Raw genomic sequence first — 21,557 nt, forward strand, 5'->3', positions numbered from 1 at the left:
GAAACTTGTATTTCCAAAGAAGTGAGTGGGAGCACTATAGAATTTCTGATGAGTATATGTTGTTGACATATTGTTGATTAAGAATGACGTAGAATTTCTGGAAAGCATATAGGGTTATTTTGAAAGTGTTTTTCAATGGAAAGCCTGGATTAAGCTACTTGAACATTGAGCATCAAGATCTATAAGGATAGATCAAAATGCTTAATAATACTTTCAAATGAGCACATACCTTGACATGATCTTGAAGGTGTTCAAGATGGACCAGTCAAAGAAGGAGTTCTTGCCTGAGTTGTAAGGTACTAAGTTAAGACTTAAAGCTCGACCACGGCAGAATAGAGAGAAAGGACGAAGGTTGTCCCCTATGCTTAAGACGTAGGCTCTTCAGTATGCTATGCTGTGTACCGCACCTGAAGTGTGCCTTGCCATGAGTCAGTCAAGGGGTACAAGAGTGATCCAAGAATGGCTCACAGGACAGCGGTCAAAGTTATCCTTAGTAACTAGTGGACTAAGGAATTTTCTCGATTATGGAGGTGGTAAAAGAGTTCGTCGTAAAGGTTACGACGATGCAAGCTTGACACCTATCCGGATAGCTCTGAGTAGAGAGACCGGATACATATAATGGAGCAATAATTTAGAATAGCTCCAAGTAGAACAGTTGTTTGGAATAGCTCCAAATAGAGCGTGGAAGCTGCATCTAGGAGATGACATAGAGATTTGTAAAGCACACACGGATCTGAAAGGTTCAGACCCATTGACTAAAACCTCTCTCACAAGCAACATGATCAAACATAAAACTCATTGAGTGTTAATCACATAGTGATGTGAACTAGACTACTGACTCTAGTAAACTCTTGGGTATTAGTCACATGGCGATGTGACCTGTGAGTGTTAATCACATGGCGATGTGAACTAGATTATTGACTCTAGTGCAAGTGGGAGACTGTTGGAAATATGCCCTAGAGGCAATAATAAAAGTATTATTATTATATTTCCTTGTTCATGATATTTGTCTTTTATTCATGCTATAACTGTATTATCCGGAAATCGTAATACACGTGTGAATACATAGACCACAATATGTCCCTAGTGAGCCTCTAGTTGACTAGCTCGTTGTGATCAACAGATAGTCATGGTTTCCTGGCTATGGACATTGGATGTCGTTGATAACGGGATCACATCATTAGGAGAATGATGTGATGGACAAGACCCAATCCTAAGACTAGCACAAAAGATCGTGTAGTTCATTTGCTAGAGCTTTGCCAATGTCAAGTATCTCTTCCTTCGACGATGAGAGCGTGTAACTCCTGGATACCGTAGGAGTGCTTTGGGTGTATCAAACGTCACAACGTAACTGGGTGACTATAAAGGTGCACTACAGGTATCTCCGAAAGTATCTATTGTTTTATGCGGATCGAGACTGGGATTTGTCACTCCGTGTAAACGGAGAGGTATCTCTGGGCCCACTCGGTAGGACATCATCATATGCGCAATGTGACCAAGGAGTTGATCACGGGATGATGTGTTACGGAACGAGTAAAGTGACTTGCCGGTAACGAGATTGAACAAGGTATTGGATACCGACGATCGAATCTCGGGCAAGTAACATACCGATAGACAAAGGGAATTGAATACGGGATTGATTAAGTCCTTGACATCGTGGTTCATCCGATGAGATCATCGTGGAACATGTGGGAGCCATCATGGGTATCCAGATCCCGCTGTTGGTTATTGACCGGAGAACGTCTCGGTCATGTCTACATGTCTCCCGAACCCGTAGGGTCTACACACTTAAGGTTCGATGACGCTAGGGTTATAAAGGAAGTTTGTATGTGGTTACTGAATGTTGTTCGGAGTCACGGATGAGATCCCGGACGTCACGAGGAGTTCCAGAATGGTCCGGAGGTAAAGATTTATATATGGGAAGTCCTATTTTGGCCACCGGAAAATGTTCGGGATTTTTCGGTATTGTACCGGGAAGGTTCTAGAAGGTTCCGGAGTGGGGCCCACCTGCATGGGGGGACCCACATGGACGTGGGTAGTGGGGGCAAGGCCCCACACCCCTGGTCAAGGCGCACCAAGATCCCCCCTTAGAAGGAATAAGATCATATCCCGAAGGGATAAGATCAAGATCCCTAAAAAGGGGGGATAACAATCGGTGGGGAAGGAAATAATGAGATTTCTTTCCTCCCACCTTGGACAACGCCCCAATGGACTTGGAGGGCAAGAAACCAGCCCCTCCACCCCTATATATAGTGGGGAGGCGCATGGGAGCTATAGACGAAGTTCTGGCGCAGCCCTCTACCTCTCTTCCTACTCCTCCTCTCCCATGGTGCTTGGCGAAGCCCTGCTGGATTGCCACGCTCCTCCACCACCACCACGCCATTGTGCTGCTGTTGGATGGAGTCTTCCTCAACCTCTCCCTCTCTCCTTGCTGGATCAAGGCGTGGGAGACGTCACCGGGCTGTACGTGTGTTGAACGCGGAGGTGCCGTGCGTTCGGCACTTGATCATCGGTGATTTGAATCACGACGAGTACGACTCCATCAACCCTGTTCACTTGAAAGCTTCCGCTTAGAGATCTACAAGGGTATGTAGATGCACTCTCTTTCTACTCGTTGCTGGTCTCTCCATAGATAGATCTTGGTGACACGTAGGAAAATTTTGAATTTCTGCTACGTTCCCCAACATTGAGCAACATATACTTCTTCCTGAAGCTTACCATTGAGGAATGCACTTTTCACATCCATTTGATATAAAGTGATATTATGATGGTTAGCATAAGCAAGTAATATGGGAATAGCCTCAAGTCTAGCAACAGGTGCAAAAGTTTCATCGAAATCAATTCCTTCAACCTGTGTGTAGCCTTGAGCTACAAGTCGTGCCTTATTCCTCACCACAAGGCCATTTTCATCTTGCTTGTTGAGGTAGATCCACTTTGTGCCAATGATATTATGCTTGTGAGGATCTGGACATTTGACCAGTTCCCAGACATTGTTGAGCTCGAACTGATGTAATTCTTCTTGCATGGCCTAAATCCACTCAGGCTCTAGAAATGCTTCATCTACCTTAGTGGGCTCTGTGATGGAGACAAAAGCATAGTGCCCACAAAAGTTAGATAAATGTGAAGCTTTTGAGCGGGTGAGAGGACCTGGTGCTTCAATGTCATCGATGATCTTTTCAACTTGCACTTCTTTTGCAACGCGAGGATAAGCTGGTTGTCATCGAGGAACTTGATCAGCATTTTCTTCAGCATCATTTTCTTCAGCATTTTCCTCAGGTGCATTAGTCGACGATCTTCGTGTTCTGGAATGAATTCTTCAGTAGATTCTTCGGTAGGAATGACATCCTCAGTAGCCTTGAACTTGATAGAATCCTCAGGTGCTGGTTCATCTATCACAGAAGGTAGGTGCTCTCTTTGCAAGCCATTAGTTTCATCGAACCGCACATCTACAGTTTCAACAACCTTGTGAAGAGCGTTGTTGAAGACTCTGTAGGTGTGCGAGTCCTTTCCGTAACCAAGCATAAAACCTTCATGTGCTTTCAGTGCGAATTTAGCATTGTGATGAGGATCCCTAATCCAACATTTAGCACCGAAGACTTTGAAATAACTCACATTGGGTTTCTTGTTAGTGAGGAGTTCATAGGCAATCTTCTTGAAGAATTTGTGAAGATATACTTTGTTGATGATGTGGCACGCGGTATCAATTGCATCAATCCAAAAACGATGAGGCATTTTGTGTTCATCAAGCATAGTGTGAGCCATCTCAACAAGAGTTCTGTTCTTGCGCTCCACGATGTCATTTTGCTGAGGAGTATAAGGAGCAGATAACTCATGAGTAATACCAAGTTCATCAAGATAGTCATTAAGACTGGAATTCTTGAACTCAGTTCCGTTGTCACTCCTGATGTGCTTGATCTTCACACCAAAGTTGGTTGAAGCTCTCGAGGAAAATCGTTTGAAGACTTCCTGCACTTCATGTTTGTAAGTGACAATGTGTACCCATGTGTAACGAGAGTAATCATCAACAATAACAAAGCCATATAGAGATGCATCATTAGTGACTACTGAGTAATGATTAGGACCAAAGAGGTCCATGTGAAGCAATTCGAATGGACGAGTAGTGGTCATGATAGTCTTTGCTGGATGCTTGGCCTTGGTCATTTTTCCAGCTTCACAGGCACCACACAAGTGATCCTTGAGGAATTTGACATTCTCAATGCCAATGACATGCTTCTTCTTCGCAAGCGTGTGCAAATTCCTCATGCGTGCATGACCAAGTCGTCGATGCCATAGCCAGCCTTCTGAAGCTTTTGCCAGTAAGCACACGGCTGGTTGTGGGCCTGTAGAGAAATCAACAATATATAGATCTCCTCTCCTAAAGCCTTCGAAGACTTTGGAATGGTCAGCTTCCATGATCACAACACAACGATGTCTTCCAAAGACAACAACCATATCGAGATCACAAAGCATTGAGACAGACATGAGGTTGTATCCTAAGGACTCGACAAGGATGACTTTGTCCATGTGTCGATCCTTTGAGATCGCAACCTTACCTAGACCCAATACCTGACTTTTGCCTTTGTCAGCAAAGATGATATGCTTCAGATGTGACGGTGTTAAGGGATCATCCGTCAGTAGGTTCTTGTCACCAGTCATGTGATTTGTACATCCACTATTGAGGACCCACTCGTTTGCTTTGGGCTGATCATCCTGCAGATGAATTAGTGCATCTTACGAACTCATATACTTCATCAGTGAAGAATATGACGTCAATTTCATCAGTTCAATTTCATCAAGCAATAGCACAGATAAGCAGTGTGAGGACGTGTGAAATGAAGGTTCATTTCATCATGATTCGCCTGCGTCCTTTCAGGCAGTTTGTCAGCCCCCCAACAAATTCTTCAGACGTTAAAGCACGTCTGGAGACCTGACCCTGCGGAAGAAGTTAGTTCTTTTTCTTCACCACCCACATCTGAAGGGGTGGCAAAGAATTCATCACTCTGCGAGCACCATATGAGAAAGGTGGCAAAGATGCCAAACAATTTCGTTTCACATAAGAGGGGTTAGGGTAAGCATATGAATAAGCAGAGAAATTCTTCGAGGACTTACGAACATAATGATTAGAAGAATAATGCTCATATTCATAGCCATTGGCTCTTCCCTGCGAAACAGAGTTGTTATCATGATGATGTTCATATGAGGATTTTGATCCTTTTGAGGAATTTGATCCATGTGAGGAATTTGGTCCGTATGAGGACTTGGATCCATATGAAGAATTTGGTCCATATGAAGAGTTTGATCTGGGGTTCCTATTCTTCACTGGTGGTGTCATGAGGACATTCACCTGAAGACTTTCAACATAACTTTTGGGAACCTAGATTTTCTTCATAGGGGAACCGTTCCTGCAGTTAGTGCCAACATATCTAGCAAATACTTCACCATTCTGATTTTTGAACAGTTTATAGTTGGAGTCAAATGACTCATCAGAAGAATGAGGAGATTCACATGTAAAGCCAGATAAGTTAGATGGATCAACTGGAGGTCCCTTTGCAGCAACCCATGAGGTTTTGGGGTACTGCTCAGGCTTCCAATATGTTCCATCAGCATTGAGTTTCCTCTCAAAAGCAATACCCTCTTTCCTAGGGTTTCTGTTGAGGATCTGCTTTTTAAGCACATCACAAAGAGTCTGATGCTCTTTGAGGCTTTTGTACATGCCTATCATATACAATTCCTTCAGCCCTGCATTGTCAGTGATACTAGCAATGTCCTCAGATGAGGAATTAGTGATAGCAGAGGCAGGTGAAGAATTTGTAACATTTGAAGCATTTGAACATTCAGGTGAAGAATTAGCAGATTCACGTTCAATGCACTTTAAGCATGGAGGATCAAATTCTTCTTGAGTAGCGCTGATTTGTTGAGCAAGTAATTAGTCACGCTCCTTCTGAAGATCTTCATAACTCACTCTTAGCTTCTCAAGATCTTGCTTTCTTTGAAGAAGTTCAAGAGAAAGCTTCTCGTGATCAGATAAGAGAGCGTTATGATGACCTTGAAGGTCGTCAAACTTGGAATGGAGTCCCTGAAGACTTTCAGCCAAGGCTTTTGACTGATCCATTTCTTCACCCAACATATCATCGCTCTTATTTAGCATGTATTGAACTTTTTCCAAGGCTCTTTGTTGTTTAGTGGCAAGGAAAGCAAGTTTGACATAGCTAGGTCCAAATTCATCGCCAAATTCATCATCACTAGATTCGGATAGGTAGGATTCGGTTACCTCAGCACCGTTTGCCATAAGGCAGGGGGTAGACGATGATGATTCTGGTTCGAATGTCATCGCATTGAGAGATTCCTTGTAATCCTCAAACCAAGGATCATGACGAGTCTGATGACCTTCATAGACCTCAGGGAGATGGTCCCAGATTAGCTTCGCGTGATTGAGATGCATGACGTTCCTGAACTGATTTCGGGACAGACTAGAGCAGATGACATCCTTCGTTGTGAGGTTAAGCAGTGTGTACTTGCGAATGTCATCAGCCTCAGCCATCTTGCATAGATCGGTAAGACCGATCTCGGTGACGGTCCACAGTTCGCTGTCCATAGCCATGAGTCGCTTTTTCATCATAGCCTTCCACCAAGGATACTCATGACCAGCAAAGATGGGGCAGGAAACGTTCCTCGATCCTGCAGTCGACATAACTAGAACTCCAGGTGGTTAAACCAAAATCACACAGAACAAGGGAGTACCTCGCTCTGATACCAATTGAAAGTGCGTTATATCGACTAGAGGGGGGGTGAATAGGCGATTTTTATGAATTCTTCACTGAGGAATTTGCCGGTGAGGAAATTCCTTAGCGAAGAACTACTTGCAGCGGAATAAGTACTCAGAAGTAAGCATGACAGAATACACGTGTAGTCATCATGATGAAATGAAGACAAACACAGAGTACAGAAAGCGTAAACACAGGATAACACAAGATGAAGACAAACAGATTGAAGAAATTGAACTGAGGAAATTGAGAAAGTCTTCAGTCAAAGTCTTCAAACACAGATATGAACAATCACTCAACACAATAATGAAGAAATGAAAGAGTTGAGGAAATAGAACCAGTAAGGTTGGTGAAGACAATGATTTGGTAGACCAGTTCCAACTGCTGTCTCAGTTGTACGTCTGGTTGGAGCGGCTGAGTATTTAAACTCGAGGACACACAGTCCCGGACACCCAATCACTGAGCACGCAGCTCAGGACACCAAGTCCTCATCATATTCTCCTTGAACTAAGGTCACACAGACCTCGTCCAATCACTCGTGGTAAGTCTTCAGGCGACTTCCAAACCTTCACAGACTTCGGTCACTCGGCGATCCACAATTCCTCTTCGATGCTCTAGACCATGACGCCTAACCGTCTGGAAGAAGCACAGTCTTCAAAGGTAACAAGCATCGGATCCACGCAGGATCAATCTCTTCAGTGATGCTCAATCACTTTGGGTTTGTAGGTGTTTTGGTTTGGGTTTTTCCTCACTCGATGATTTTCACTCAAAATCCTTGGAGGATGGGTTGCTCTCAAATGACAAGTGTCAGTTTCTCTCGGAGCAGCCAACCAGCTAGTGGTTGTAGGGGGCGGCTATTTATAGCCTAGGGAGCAGCCCGACATGATAAGACATAAATGCCCTTCGATGATATGACCGTTAGGTGGATAAGATATTTTGGGACAGCTGGCGCGCAGCACAGCAACAGTTGGAATTTTGACTCTCAAATTCCTCAGGGCTATCATGTTCCTCACTGTGTAGGCAATCCGCACTGGTGAATTCCTAACTCCTCAGTCAGAACAAATTCCTCAGCGACCAGAAGAACTTCGTCTCTGTCACTGAAGAAATTGACTGAACTGTATGAGATTTCAAATGTCTTCACTCGAAGGGATTGGTAGGTGTAGGATTTTGAGTTGAGCATCACATGGAAATTTTTCCTTAGTATTTCCTCGACCCCCTTTAACAGCACGGTGTTTCCTATGACTCAAGAAGGAGAAAAACAAAACTATGAAAACGAAAGTGTTCAAGCTTCATATTCCTTGCATGAATATCAAGTCTTCACGGACACACCAATTTCTTCACTTTCAAAGTCTTCACGAAAGTCTTTAGGAATACCAAAATCTTCAGTCGAAGATATTCATTTTTAGGTGTCGACTTTCTCTGTAAATATCAAACTCCTAATATACTTATAGACCTGTGTACACTCATAAACACATTAGTCCCTTAACCTATAAGTCTTCATTACACCAAAATCACAAAGGGGCACTAGATGCACTTACAGTATGGACGGGCATTCTCTCACTCAAGCACACTACACAGTTCTACAAAATTCCGCCTTGGTGGCTCCATATATGGAGGAACACAAAAATATTCTACGCTCCAAACACCCGGAGCAGTCTGACGACTGGATTACACGTGAACAAACGGGGACTTTCGTCGGTTGGTTGCAGACACGTGCCATGCATGACGACATTGTTGAAGATGACATGTACTTGCTGTCCCAGTTACCGTCTTCGAATATAATGACTTTCAAAGGGTACAAGATAAATGGGAATACATTTTACACGATCGCCCAAGATAAGAAGAGCACCAACCAAAATAGTGGTGTCCGCTTTGATGCAGCAACCAAGAGGGGAAAGTACACATATCTGTTGGGGAACGTAGTAATTTCAAAAAAAATCCTACGATCACGCAAGATCTATCTAGGTGATGCATAGCAACGAGGGGGAGAGTGTGTCCATGTACCCTTGTAGACCGAAAGCGGAAGCGTTATGTAACGCGGTTGATGTAGTCAAACGTCTTCGCGATCCAACCGATCAAGTATCGAACGCACGGCACCTCCATGATCTGCACACATTCAGCTCGGTGGCGTCCCTCGAACTCTAGATCCAGCTGAGGCCGAGGGAGAGTTCCGACAGCATGACGGCGTGGAGACGGTGATGATGAAGTTACCGATGCAGGGCTTCGCCTAAGCACTACGACGATATGACCGAGGTGGAAAACTGTGGAGGGGGGCACCGCACATGGCTAAAGATGAACTTGTGTGTCTATGGGGTGCCCCCCTCCCGTATATAAAGGAGGAGAGGAGGGGGCCGGCAGACCACAAGTGGCGTGCCCAAGGGGGGGGGAGTGATATGTCCATTTTGCATCATGCTTTTATATCGATATTTATTGCATTATGGGTTGTTATTACATGTTATGTCACAATACTTATGGCTATTCTCTCTTATTTTACAAGGTTTATCATGAAGAGGGAGAATGCCGGCAGCTGGGATTTTGGGCTGGAAAAGGAGCAAATATTGGAAACCTATTCTTCACAGCTCCAAAAGTCCTGAAACTCCACGAAAGTCATTTTTGGAATTATTAAAAATTATTGAGCGAAAGAAGTACCAGAGGGGGCCCACACCCTGGCCATGAGGGTGGGGGGCGCGCCCACCCATACTGGGAGCGCCCTCTGCCTCCTGGGCCCCCTAGTGGCCCTCCGATGCCCATCTTCTGCTATATGAAGTCTTCTACCCTGGAAAAAATCATAAGCAAGCTTACGGGACGAAACTCCGCCACCACGAGGCGGAACCTTGGCGGAACCAATCTAGAGCTCCGGCGGAGCTGTTCTGCCGGGGAAACTTCCCTCCGGGAGGGGGAAATCATCACCATCATCATCACCAACAATCCTCTCATCGGGAGGGGGTCAATCTCCATCAACATCTTCACCGTCACCATCTCCTCTCAAACCATAGTTTATCTCTTGTATCCAATCTTTGTACCCAAACCTCAGATTGGTACCTGTGGGTTGCTAGTGGTGTTGATTACTCCTTGTAGTTGATGCTAATTGGTTTATTTGGTGGAAGATCATATGTTCAGATCCTTAATGCATATTAATATCCCTCTGATCATGAACATGAATATGCTTTGTGAGTAGTTATGTCTGTTCCATAGGACATGGGTGAAGTCTTGCTATTAGTAGTCTTGTGAATTTGGTATTCGTTTGATTTTTTTGATGAGATGTATGTTGTCTCTCCTCTAGTGGTGTTATGTGAACGTCGACTACATGACACTTCACCATTATTTGGGCCTAGAGGAAGGCATTGGGAAGTAATAAGTAGATGATGGGTTGCTAGAGTGACAGAAGCTTAAACCCTAGTTTATGCATTGCTTCGTAAGGGGCTGATTTGGATCCACTAGTTTCATGCTATGGTTAGGTTTACCTTAATACTTCTTTTGTAGTTGCGGATGCTTGCAATGGGGGTTAATCATAAGTGGGATGCTTGTCCAAGAAAGGACAACACCCAAGCACCGGTCCACCCACATATCAAATTATCAAAGTAACGAACGCAAATCATATGAGCGTGATGAAAACTAGCTTGACGATAATTCACATGTGTCCTCAGGAGCGCTTTTCTTATTATAAGAAATTGTCCAGGCTTTTCCTTTGCTACAAAAAGGATTGGGCCACCTTGCTGCACTTTATTTACATTCATTGCTTGTTACCTGTTACAAATTATCTTATCACAAAACTATCTGTTACCTACAATTTCAGTGCTTGCAGAGAATACCTTACTGAAAACCGCTTGTCATTTCCTTCTGCTCCTCGTTGGGTTCGGCACTCTTACTTATAGAAAGTACTACTATATATCCCCTATACTTTTGGGTCATCAAGACTCTTTTCTGGCGGCCGTTTCCGGGGAGTGAAGCGCCTTTGGTGAGTGGAACTTGGTAAGGAAACATTTATATAGTGTGCTGAAATTTTTTGTCACTTGTTACTATGGAAACTAATCCTTTGAGGGGCTTGTTCGGGGCATCTTTTCCCCAACCAGTAGAGCAAAGGGTTGCTCCTCAACCTACTGAACCTACTAAAAATGTTTACTTTGAAATTCCTTCGGGTATGATAGAGAAACTGCTAGCTAATCCCTTTGCAGGAGATGGAACATTGCATCCCGATTTACACCTTATCTATGTGGATGAAGTTTGTGGATTATTTAAGCTTGCAGGTATTCCCGATAATGTTGTTAAGAGGAAGGTCTTCCCTTTATCTTTGAAGGGAGATGCATTGACATGATATAGGCTATGTGATGATACGGGATCTTGGGACTATAAGCGATTGAAATTGGAATTTCACCAGAAGTTCTATCCTATGCATCTTGTTCATCGTGATCGTAATTATATATATAGTTTTTGGCCTCGCAAAGGAGAAAGCGTCGCTCAAGCTTGGGGGAGGCTTAAGTCAATGTTATATTCCTGCCCCAATCATGAGCTCTCAAGAGAAATGATTATTCAAATTTTTTATGCTCGTCTTTCTCTTAATGATCGCACCATGCTCGATACTTCCTGTGCTGGTTCTTATATGCTAAAGACTATTGAATTCAAGTGGGACTTATTGGAAAGAATTAAACGCAACTCTGAAGATTGGGGTTCCGACGATGGTAAGGAGTCAGGTATGACACCTAAGTTTGATTGTGTTAAGTCTTTTATGGATACCGATGCTTTTCGTGGATTTAGCACTAAATATGGCCTCGACTCTGAGATAGTAGCTTCTTTTTGTGAATCTTTTGCTACTCATGTTGGTCTTCCTAAGGAGAAGTGGTTTAAATATAATCCTCCCATTGAAGTAAAAGTAGTATCCAAGTAGGAGTAGGTTCCCCCCCTTCCTAGTCCAACTAGGAGGAGAAGGAAGGAGGGGAAGGAGAGAAGGAAAGGGGCCCGCCCCCCTAGTCCAATTCGCTTTGGGCTAGGGGGGCGCGCGCCTCACCTTGGCTTGCCTCCTCTCTTCCACCACTTGGCCCATGAGGCCCATTAACCCCCGGGGGGGTTCCGGTAACCCCTCGGCACTCCGGTTTTATCCGAAACTATCGGATTTCGGGTTCCGGCAGACCCTTGAGGTTTAAACTCTAGGGTGCGCACGAAGATCTTTCCCCTACCAGCTCATGTTTCAAAGCCTCGCAAGGAATCTAGGCTAGAAAGAAGAACACACAAGGGACACGAGGTTTATACTGGTTCAGGCCACCATTGTGGTGTAATACCCTACTCCAGTGTGTGGTGTGGTGGATTGCCTCAGGGGCTGATGATGAACAATACAAAGGGAGAACAGCCTCGCGAGGGGCTGTTCTTGAGCTGGTGCAGTGAACTGATTGGGTGAGTTCAATCGCTTCTCTCTCTCTAATCGATCCGTCCCCTTGCCCTGTGGTGGCTAGCTCTATTTATAGAGGGAGGCCCTGGGCCTCTTCCCAAATAATGAGCGGGAAGGGCGCCAACTACTGGCCATTTTGAAGGGGAACATCTAGTACACTTATCCTGACTAAAGTTGGTCTACAACTGCCAAAGGCTCTGACGATGACGCCATCCCGGGCTCCACGATGACCTCCATCCTACCGTTCTGCTGGTCTTGGTCTTGTTGCACTGAAACGGTAACCTTTGCCTGATGCCTTGGCCTGTGCTTGCCCCCTTTGCACCGAAGGGGAAACAAGGACAGTGCGCAGGCCAGCGCCCGCCTGGTCTCGATCGTCATGGCTTGTGTCACGGGCTCCTCGCGAGGTGCCCTTGCCTTGATCTCTCCGCCTCCTCGTGAGCCTGCCTGACGAGGCTGCTCCCGAGGAGGCTTCTTGTCATTCGCCCCATGAGGCTTGGCCCCTCGCGAGGGTCTTGAGCTTGAGCTGATGAAGCTGGGCTGCACTGGGCCCCCACTTGAGCCACGCCACAGGCCGCAGGCAGGCAAGTCTGGGGACCCCCATTCCCAGAACAGCGACAGTAGCCCACGGGCCCAAGGCGCGCCCGGACTTGGCTTAGTAGAGAAGCGAAGGGGCAAGTGCGAAGCGCCACGGGACCCAATAACCTGCGGCCTTGAGCGCCGCGTGGCGATTGATTGGACGTGGGCGTCTCCGCTTCCCCACGACGCCTCGGCAACCGCACATGTGACAAAAGGGGTGTCCAGGCCAGACTTACCTGCTTCATTCTCGTTCGCCTTGCTCCAGATCCCCTTTCTCGCTCTTCTCCTTCTTGCTTCCGAAATCCTCCAGATCTGTCTCAATCCCTTCCATCCGGCAAGCCATGGCTCCTCGCAAGACCCCGACCAAGGCCTGGTACTCGCCGGCTCTGGATCCCCCAAATGTGTCAGAGAAGAACCTCGCCCTCACGCGCCTGATGACGGTGGCGCAGGGCAACGAGGTAGCGACTGTGCTCAAGGCCGGCTCCGACCAGCCTGAAGGCAAGGGGAGCACCTTCTACCCGCTCTTTGTGAGCGCCATCATCGCCGGTCTGGTGCCTCCTTTTTCTGAGTTCTTCTTTGCTGTTCTTCGCCAATACAACTTGCAAGCTCTGCACCTCCACCCCAACTCTGTTCTTCTCCTGGCGATTTTTGCCTACTATTGTGAGGCTCACGTTGGGGTAAAGCCCTCAGTGGCCTTGTTGCGTCATTACTTTTCCCTCCGGGTTTCTCGTGCCCATATCACTTCATGCGCGAGCTTTATCGCATACTCCAACTCCAATGCCATCTCGAAGCCTGGGAAGAGGATCGAAGGCTTCTGGAGCAAGTGGGTCATGGTGGATGTCGGGCGCCTGGAGCTAGCTTCTGGCTGGGCCCGTTTTGCCGCCTCCGTCCGAGCGGCGCTGAGCCAGGCCGTGTCGGCCTCCGATGGGGAGAAGCAGGCCGCCTTCCAGGCCAAGGCCGCTCACGATGCTGCCCTGGGCGACACTGTGGATGCCCAGGGCCACTGCAAGGCGCTGGAGGTCGAGCTGCAAGGCCTGCGTGACGAGCTCGCCAAGGAGGTCTGCGGCCGCCAGGAGAAGGAGAAGGAGATGGAGGCTCGGGAGGCTGCCGTCAGGGACCAGGACGCCAAGCTTGATGACCGCTGTGGCCGGTTGGAGGCGCTGGAGCAGTCGCTGAAGGCGGAGAGGACCGAGCTAGACAGCAAGGTGAAGGTCCTGGCCGAGGATCGAGTGGCCTTCGCGAAGCTGGAGGAGAAAGCTCGTGCCGCACTGAAGATGCTTTATGAGGGTGGCTTAGAGAAGTCGTTGGCTGGTGCAGAGGACGGCCCTGCCAAGCTGCTTCCCTTCCTGGTCCGTGCACTTGAAGATGTCACAGACGGCCTTGGTCCTACGGCCGAGGCTGAGGCGCGTGCCCTATCTTCTGCAGCGCTGACGCGTGTCCTCAGCCACGTCTACCTTCGCGACCCCAACGTCGACCTCGACAGCCTGCTGGAACCTGTGAGCGGCGACCTTGCCACTGCTGCTGCTGAGGTCGTGAAAGGCCAAGCCGAGGCTTTCCTGGGGAGGTTCCACGCCTTCAGCACCTTGCCCGGGCGCGATGCCGTCAGCGCCGCGGCCTCAGGAGGCGGAGCCGCCCAGCGTGACTCCACCACAGGCGGCGGCGCCACTAGAAAGTGATCCCTTCGCGGCTTCTGTCCTGTTTTAATTCCTGCAACATGCAACATGCCTCGTGGAGGCGTTTAAACTTGTGTTTGGCGTTGTGAAACAATCTATGGCTTGTAATATTTGCTTTTGAATTCCCTGGAATTTGCATTTTCCCTCCTATTTGCTTGTGTTCTACGTCGGCAGGGCCCGGCCCCGCGCATACCTCAGCCGCCGTTAGCCCCGACTGGAAACCAGGACGGGACTAAGGAGTGAGGGGCTATGTGGCAAGTTAGTCTCCTGAGTCATGATGCTCAGGAGTCCCCCTTGATGCGCGAACAGCAAGTAGGGAAGGGAGGCATAGGAGTGGACTTGTCGTTCTACGTCGGCAGGGCCCGGCCCCGCGCATACCTCAGCCGCCATTAGCCCCGACCGGAAACCAGGATGGGACTAAGGAGTGAGGAGCTACGTGACCAGTTAGGCTCCTGAGTCGCGATGCTCAGGAGTCCCCCTTGAGGTTCAAACGAGTTTTCATACCTTGGCTCCGCTCGGGGAGGGGCGTGCGACGACCAGGTCCGAGGGACCTGGCTGGGTGGCATGTGCTCGGGCGTGGCCCGGGCGTAGCCCCCGTGTCCAGCCCCCTCACGCGGCACACCCCGAGGGGAGGTGTTGCGACGGTTCCGGACACTGAGCTCTGGGCTCCCTGAGGTTGGTACTGCCGTGGGCCGCCCTCAGTTGTTTATCACCAGCGCGAAGCATAGTGCTTCCGTATGTGTACGGGCATAGCCGCTCCTCGGCAGTGTCGTCAGCCAGCGCGGAGCATGGTGCTTCCACTGGTGCGTGGGAGGGGGGATCCCCTGCGGGAGGAGCCCCCGGGGCGTGTACAGCCCCGCACTGACACGTGGCCGGCACGGTAGGGCTAGGAGAGGTGTATCTGGGCACCCGTGAGCCAGCGCGGGACTCACGAGGCCCTACCTCGAGGCGGGTTGCGCCTGGCTCTGGGCCTTTATCAATGGTGTGTTCCTGCAAGGTGGTTAGAATGCAAATGCTCTACATCCTCAGGTCCCGGCCCTCGAGCGAGCTCAGCCGCCGCTGGTATGACAGGTCGTGATGTCGTGGGTCAAGGCTAGGGGGTGAGGGCTAGAGAGCCAGTAAGAGCCCATGAGTCGCGATGCTCAGGCACCCCCCTTTTAACGTGCAACTGCTTTGCATGAGAGTGGAGAGGTCCGCAATAAGCAGCAGGTGATAACCATGGGAATCAGGTTAAGCGCGGAGGAGCAAATCCATTTCAGATAGATGCGGAAAAAGCAAATGCCACTAGGTCAGGCCCGACCAGCTTGGGGATAATGCAGCCCGAGGGGCGCCCCCAACAAGGTAGGTAAAGAGCATAAGAAAAACGGATACATGCCGCAGGGACGGACCCACGCGACCCGGGAATGATGCAGCCCTATGGGCGCTCCCAGCTGAAAATGGAACTTTGAAAGATGTCACCTAATACCGTTGGAGATGAAGTGATGCTGAAGTAGCGGACGACGCGTGGTGAGAAGGTCGACCCTCACGAGCTCCCGGGACCTGGAGCCTCAGGAGGCTCCGGGGGCACGGGTGGATCTTCGAGGGCCATCTCCATCTCCGCCAGGACCGCGTGATGCCTGACCTCCTGAGCCTCCAGAATGCTCCTCAGCAGGCGCTGATGAGCTGCGGCCACATTCGGCATGCCGAAAGGCATGCGAACGTAGCTGTGAGGTGGACCCTCACAATGCCCCATGCGTGAAGGCTAGAGGCGCTCCTGAGATGCGGCTCGGTTGAGCCCTGGTAAGTCGATGCAGACGCGCAGCCCGCCATCCTCGCCTAGATGGGGGGCTGCGGCGGGTAGGCGGCGGCTACCGCGCATGACTCTTGACTCCTGTAGCTCCTGAATGTTTCTCGCGATGAACTCCTAAGGATTTGGCCCTCCTTGCCTCATACCTTCCTGAGGGAAACGTGCTTTGAAGCACGCCTCCAAGTGGTGCCCGAGCACCTCCCTTGTGACCTTGGCAAAGTCGGTGGCTCTCCAAGAAAGAGCCCCCGAGCCCTGCCCGAGGAGGGCGCCGGGTGCGCCTTCCTATGCGACAGAGGGTGGAGCCCCCTAAACGGGCGCGGGTCTTGACGCAACGCCTCCGGAGGTGCCTGCCTCTTGAGGGTTTGGGCCAGGTAAAGTCTTCTTCTTCTTGGGGACCGCCTCGGGAAGTCTTCCGCTCCTTTGATCTGGGTCTTCGATTGCCGCGGCTTGGAAGGCACGCTCAAGAGAACACACTGTATCCCTTTCCTCACAAGGTACTGTGATGACTCCACCACTTCCTGGCATCTTGAGGACATTGTAGCCATGGTGAGTCACTGCCATGAACTTGGCCAGGACTGGGTACCCGAGGATGGCATTGTATGGCAGGCGAATGTGGGCGACGTCGAAGTCAATGAGCTCGATGCGATAGTTGTTGTGCTTCCCAAAGGTGACAGGAAGGCGAACTTGCCCTATCAGAACAGTGGAACAATCAGTGACTCCTGAGAAAGGCTTGGTCGGCTGAAGCTGATCATATGGCACTTGGAGATTGTTGAATGTCTCGACGGACAGGATGTTGAGTCCTGCCCCACCATCAATGAGGGTCCTGGTGACTTGCACATTGTTGATGACTAGGGAGCAAAGCATCGGGAGGACTCCGGCCGTTGCTGCGCACTTGAGCTGATCCGCTGAGCTGAATGTGATAGCGCATGCAGACCACCTGAGAGGGCACGTGGCCTCAAGCTTGGGGAGGACTGCATTCACCTCGCGAGCAAACTGCTTAAAGATGCGCTGTGAGGCTGGGGCCTGGGTGCCACCTAGGATGCAAGCAATTGCGCGCGGCTCCTGGAAGCCCCCAGCCCCCTCGTCCTGATGCTGATCTTCATTCCTCCTTGGCGGTGGTGGCAGAGGAGGGAGGCCTGCATTGCCGCGCAGGCGATCCTCACGAGGCTGATCCCTCCAACCTCCCTTGCGAGGCTGGTCCTACCAATGATCCTCACGAGGTCGGTCACGCCACCCTTGGCGAGCGCCATGGTCTTCCCGTCGTCCTCCACCTCTTCCTCCTCCTCGGCCATAGCCCCGGTCATTGCGCTCGGGGCGTCGGCCGATACACCCATCTCGCACGGCCCTGAGCTCTTGGCATTCGTTGGTGTTGTGGGTGTGGAGGTCGTGGTACACGCAGTATCGTCTACCCTTGGATGACTCAGGCTGATCCCTGCCTCGCTTGGTGTCTGGCTCTGCTGCGAGCACAGCAGCTCCCTTGCGCTTCACATCCTTGACCTTGCGCTTCTTCTCTTCTGGATCAGCGGCTGGCAGCTCGAGGAGGGAGAGGCGCCCTTCCTCAGCCCTGGCACACTTGATCGCCAAGTTGAACAGCTCCAGGGATGTGCACAGGTCTTCATGGATTGCTAGCTGTTCTTTCATCTTGATGTCACGCACGCCATCGAAGAAGGCTGAGATGATGGCCTCCTCAGTCACCCTGGGGGTCTTGAGGCAAGCGTTGTTGAAACGCTGGATGTACTTCTGCAAGGTCTCTCCTGGCTGTTGCTTGATGCGGCACAGGTCACTCATGGCCGGAGGCCGGTCGCGAGTGCCTTGGAAGTTCGCGATGAAGCAAGTGCGCATCTTGTCCCAGGAGAAGATCGTGCCAGGAGCCAGGTTCAGGAGCCACGTGCAGGCACCGTCCTTGAGCGCCATAGGAAACCAATTTGCCATGACCTTTTCGTCCCCGCTGGCGGCTTCGATGCCCAGCTCGTAGAGCTGTAGGAACTCCGTGGGGTCTGCAGTGCCGTCGTAGCGAGGGGGCAGGTCAGGCTTGAACTTGCCTAGCCATGCGACACTGCGCAGCTCAGGGGTGAAGGCGCGGCAGCCTGCGGTGGACACCGGAGCCCTTTGCTGGTGCTGGGTTTGCTCCTGGAGATTCCCACACACCGCCAATTGGAGCAACGCGGGGTCTTGACGTGGTGGTGCAGGGATGCGGTCATGGCGCATCGGTGCTGGGAGCACGCGGGCACCTTATTGGGGACGAGGGATTTCTTGACAACTCATTTCTTGCCGCACAGGCGCCAGACATGGAGGGTCTCTTCTTGGGGCCGCGCGCCTTGGAGCCAGGGCGCCTTCTTGGGGAGGAGGTGGCGGAGGCACCTCCTAATCCTCGGCTCCTGCGCAGGATGGAGGGCGAGGCAGCGAGAGATATGGCAAAGGAGAGCCCCCTGCGGCGCTGACGAGCTCGGTGATGCGGGCGAGCCAGTCCTCGTAGAGGTCGTCGACGGGACGGTAGTGCAGGAGCTCACGCGCCAGGAGCAGCGCAGCGTGCGCGTCCGTGGGGGCGCGACGGGCGTGGGACGACGAACTGGCTGGAGTCAGCGACGGGGTGGCGGTGCGGCCTTCCCGCGCTACCGAAGGATGCAGGGACGAGGCCTGCTGCTCGTTCCTCGCCGGGCCGGTGGCGGCGTTGGCGGCAGGCGATGGGGAACGACGGGGGCGACCACCGACGGGCGCCGTCTGGGTGACGCGGGTGGCGAGAGCAGCCCGATGCTCGGTGCGAGCCCGGCTAGCGTCAGCCATGGACACGACGGAAGATCACACGCGAACAGCGGAAGAAAGATTCCGGTGCACCCCTACCTGGTGCGCCAAATGTCGGATTTCGGGTTTTGGCAGACCCTTGAGGTTCGAACTCTGGGGTGCGCACGAAGATCTTTCCCCTACCAGCTCACGTTTCAAAGCCTCGCAAGGAATCTAGGCTATAAAGAAGAACACACAAGGGACACGAGGTTTATACTGGTTTAGGCCACCATTGTGGTGTAATACCCTACTCCAGTGTGTGGTGTGGTGGATTGCCTCAGGGGCTGATGATGAGCAATACAAAGGGAGAACAGCCTCGCGAGGGGTTGTTCTTGAGCTGGTGCGGTGAACTGCTTGGGTGAGTTCAATCGCTTCTCTCTCTCTGATCAATCCGTCCCCTTGCCCTGTGGTGGCTAGCTCTATTTATAGAGGGAGGCCCTGGGCCTCTTCCCAAATAATGAGCGGGAAGGGCGCCAACAATTGGCCATTTTGAAGGGGAATATCTAGTACACTTATTCTGACTAAAGTTGGTTTACGGCTGCCAAAGGCTCTGACGATGACGCCGTCCTGGGCTCCACGATGACCTCCATCCTGCTGTTCTGTTGGTCTTGGTCTTGTTGCACCGAAACGGTAACCTTTGCCTGATGCCTTGGCCTGTGCTTGCCCCCTTTGCACCGAAGGGGAAACAAGGACACTGCGCAGGCCGGCACCTGCCTGGTCTCGATCGTCATGGCTTGCGTCACGGGTCCTCGCGAGGTGCCCTTGCCTTGATCTCTCCGCCTCCTCGCGAGCCTGCCTGACGAGGCTGCTCTTGAGGAGGCTTCCTGTCGTCTGCCCTGCGAGGCTTGGCCCCTCGCGAGGGTCTTGATCTTGAGCTGATGAAGCTGGGCTGCACTGGGCCCCCACTTGAGCCACGCCGCAGGCCGCAAGCAGGCAAGTCTGGGGACCCCCGTTCCCAGAACGCTGACAGAAACTTCTCCGGAACATTTCCGGTGTCCGAATATAGCCGTCCAATATATCAATCTTTATGTCTCGACCATTTCGAGACTCCTCATCATGTCCGTGATCTCATCCGGGACTCCGAACAACCTTCGGTACATCAAATCACATAAACTCATAATACCAATCGTCATTGAACGTTAAGCGTGCGGACCCTACGGGTTCGAGAACTATGTAGACATGAACGAGACACGTCTCCGGTCAATAACCAATAGTGGAACCTAGATGCTCATATTGGTTCCTACATATTCTACGAAGATCTTTATCGGTCCAACCACATAACAACATACGTTGTTACCTTTGTCGTCAGTATGTTACTTGCCCGAGATTCAATCATCGGTATCATCATACCTAGTTCAATCTTGTTACCGGCAAGTCTCTTTACTCATTCTGTAATACTTCATCCCGCAACTAACTCATTAGTCACAATGCTTGCAAGGCTTAGAGTGATGAGTATTACCGAGAGGGCCCAGAGATACCTCTCCGAAACACAGAGTGACAAATCATAATCTCGATATATGCCAACCCAACAAATACCTTCAGAGACACCTGTAGTGCACCTTTATAATCACCCATTTACGTTGTGACGTTTGGTAGCACACAAAGTGTTCCTCCGGTATTTTGGAGTTGCATAATCTCATATAGTCTGAGGAACTTGTAAAAGTCATGAAGAAAGCAGTAGCAATGAAACTGAAATGATCAATTGCTAAGCTAACGGATGGGTCATGTCCGTCACATCATTCTCCTAATGATGTGATCCCGTTCATCAAATGGCAACACATGTCTATGGTTAGGAAACATAACCATCTTTGATTAACGAGCTAGTCAAGTACATGCATACTAGGGACTATATGTTTGGTCTATGTATTCACACATGTACTAAGTTTCCGGTTAATACAATTCTAGCATGAATAATAAACATGTATCATGAATTAAGGAAATAAATAATAACTTTATTATTGCCTCTAGGGCATATTTCCTTCAGTCTCCCACTTGCACTAGAGTCAATAATCTAGGTTACATAGTAATGATTCTAACACCCATGGAGCTTTGGTGCTGATCATGTTTTGCTCGTGGAAGAGGTTTAGTCAACAGGTCTACAACATTCAGATCCGTATGTATCTTGCAAATCTCTATGTCCCCCTCCGACACTTGATGACGGATGGAATTGAAGCGTCTCTTGATGTGCTTGATTCTCTTGTGAAATCTGGATTCCTTTGCCAAGGCAATTGCACCACTATTGTCACAGAAGATTTTCATTGGACCCGATGCACTAGGTATGACACCTAGATTGGATATGAACTCCTTCATCCAAACTCCTTCATTTGTTGCTTCCGATGCCGCAATGTACTCCGCTTCACACGTAGATCCCGCCATGATGCTCTGCTTGGATTTGCACCAACTGACAGCTCCTCCATTCAATAAAAGTATGTATCCGGTTTGCGACTTAGAGTCATCCGGATCAGTGTCAAATCTTGCATCAACGTAACCGTTTATGACGAGCTCTTTTTCACCTCATAAATGAGAAACATATCTTTAGTCCTTTTCAGGTATTTCAGGATGTTCTTGACTGCTGTCCAGTGCTCCACTTCGGG

Source organism: Triticum dicoccoides, chromosome 5A, assembly GCF_002162155.2.
Source record: "Triticum dicoccoides isolate Atlit2015 ecotype Zavitan chromosome 5A, WEW_v2.0, whole genome shotgun sequence".
NCBI classification, from domain to species: Eukaryota; Viridiplantae; Streptophyta; class Magnoliopsida; order Poales; family Poaceae; genus Triticum; species Triticum dicoccoides.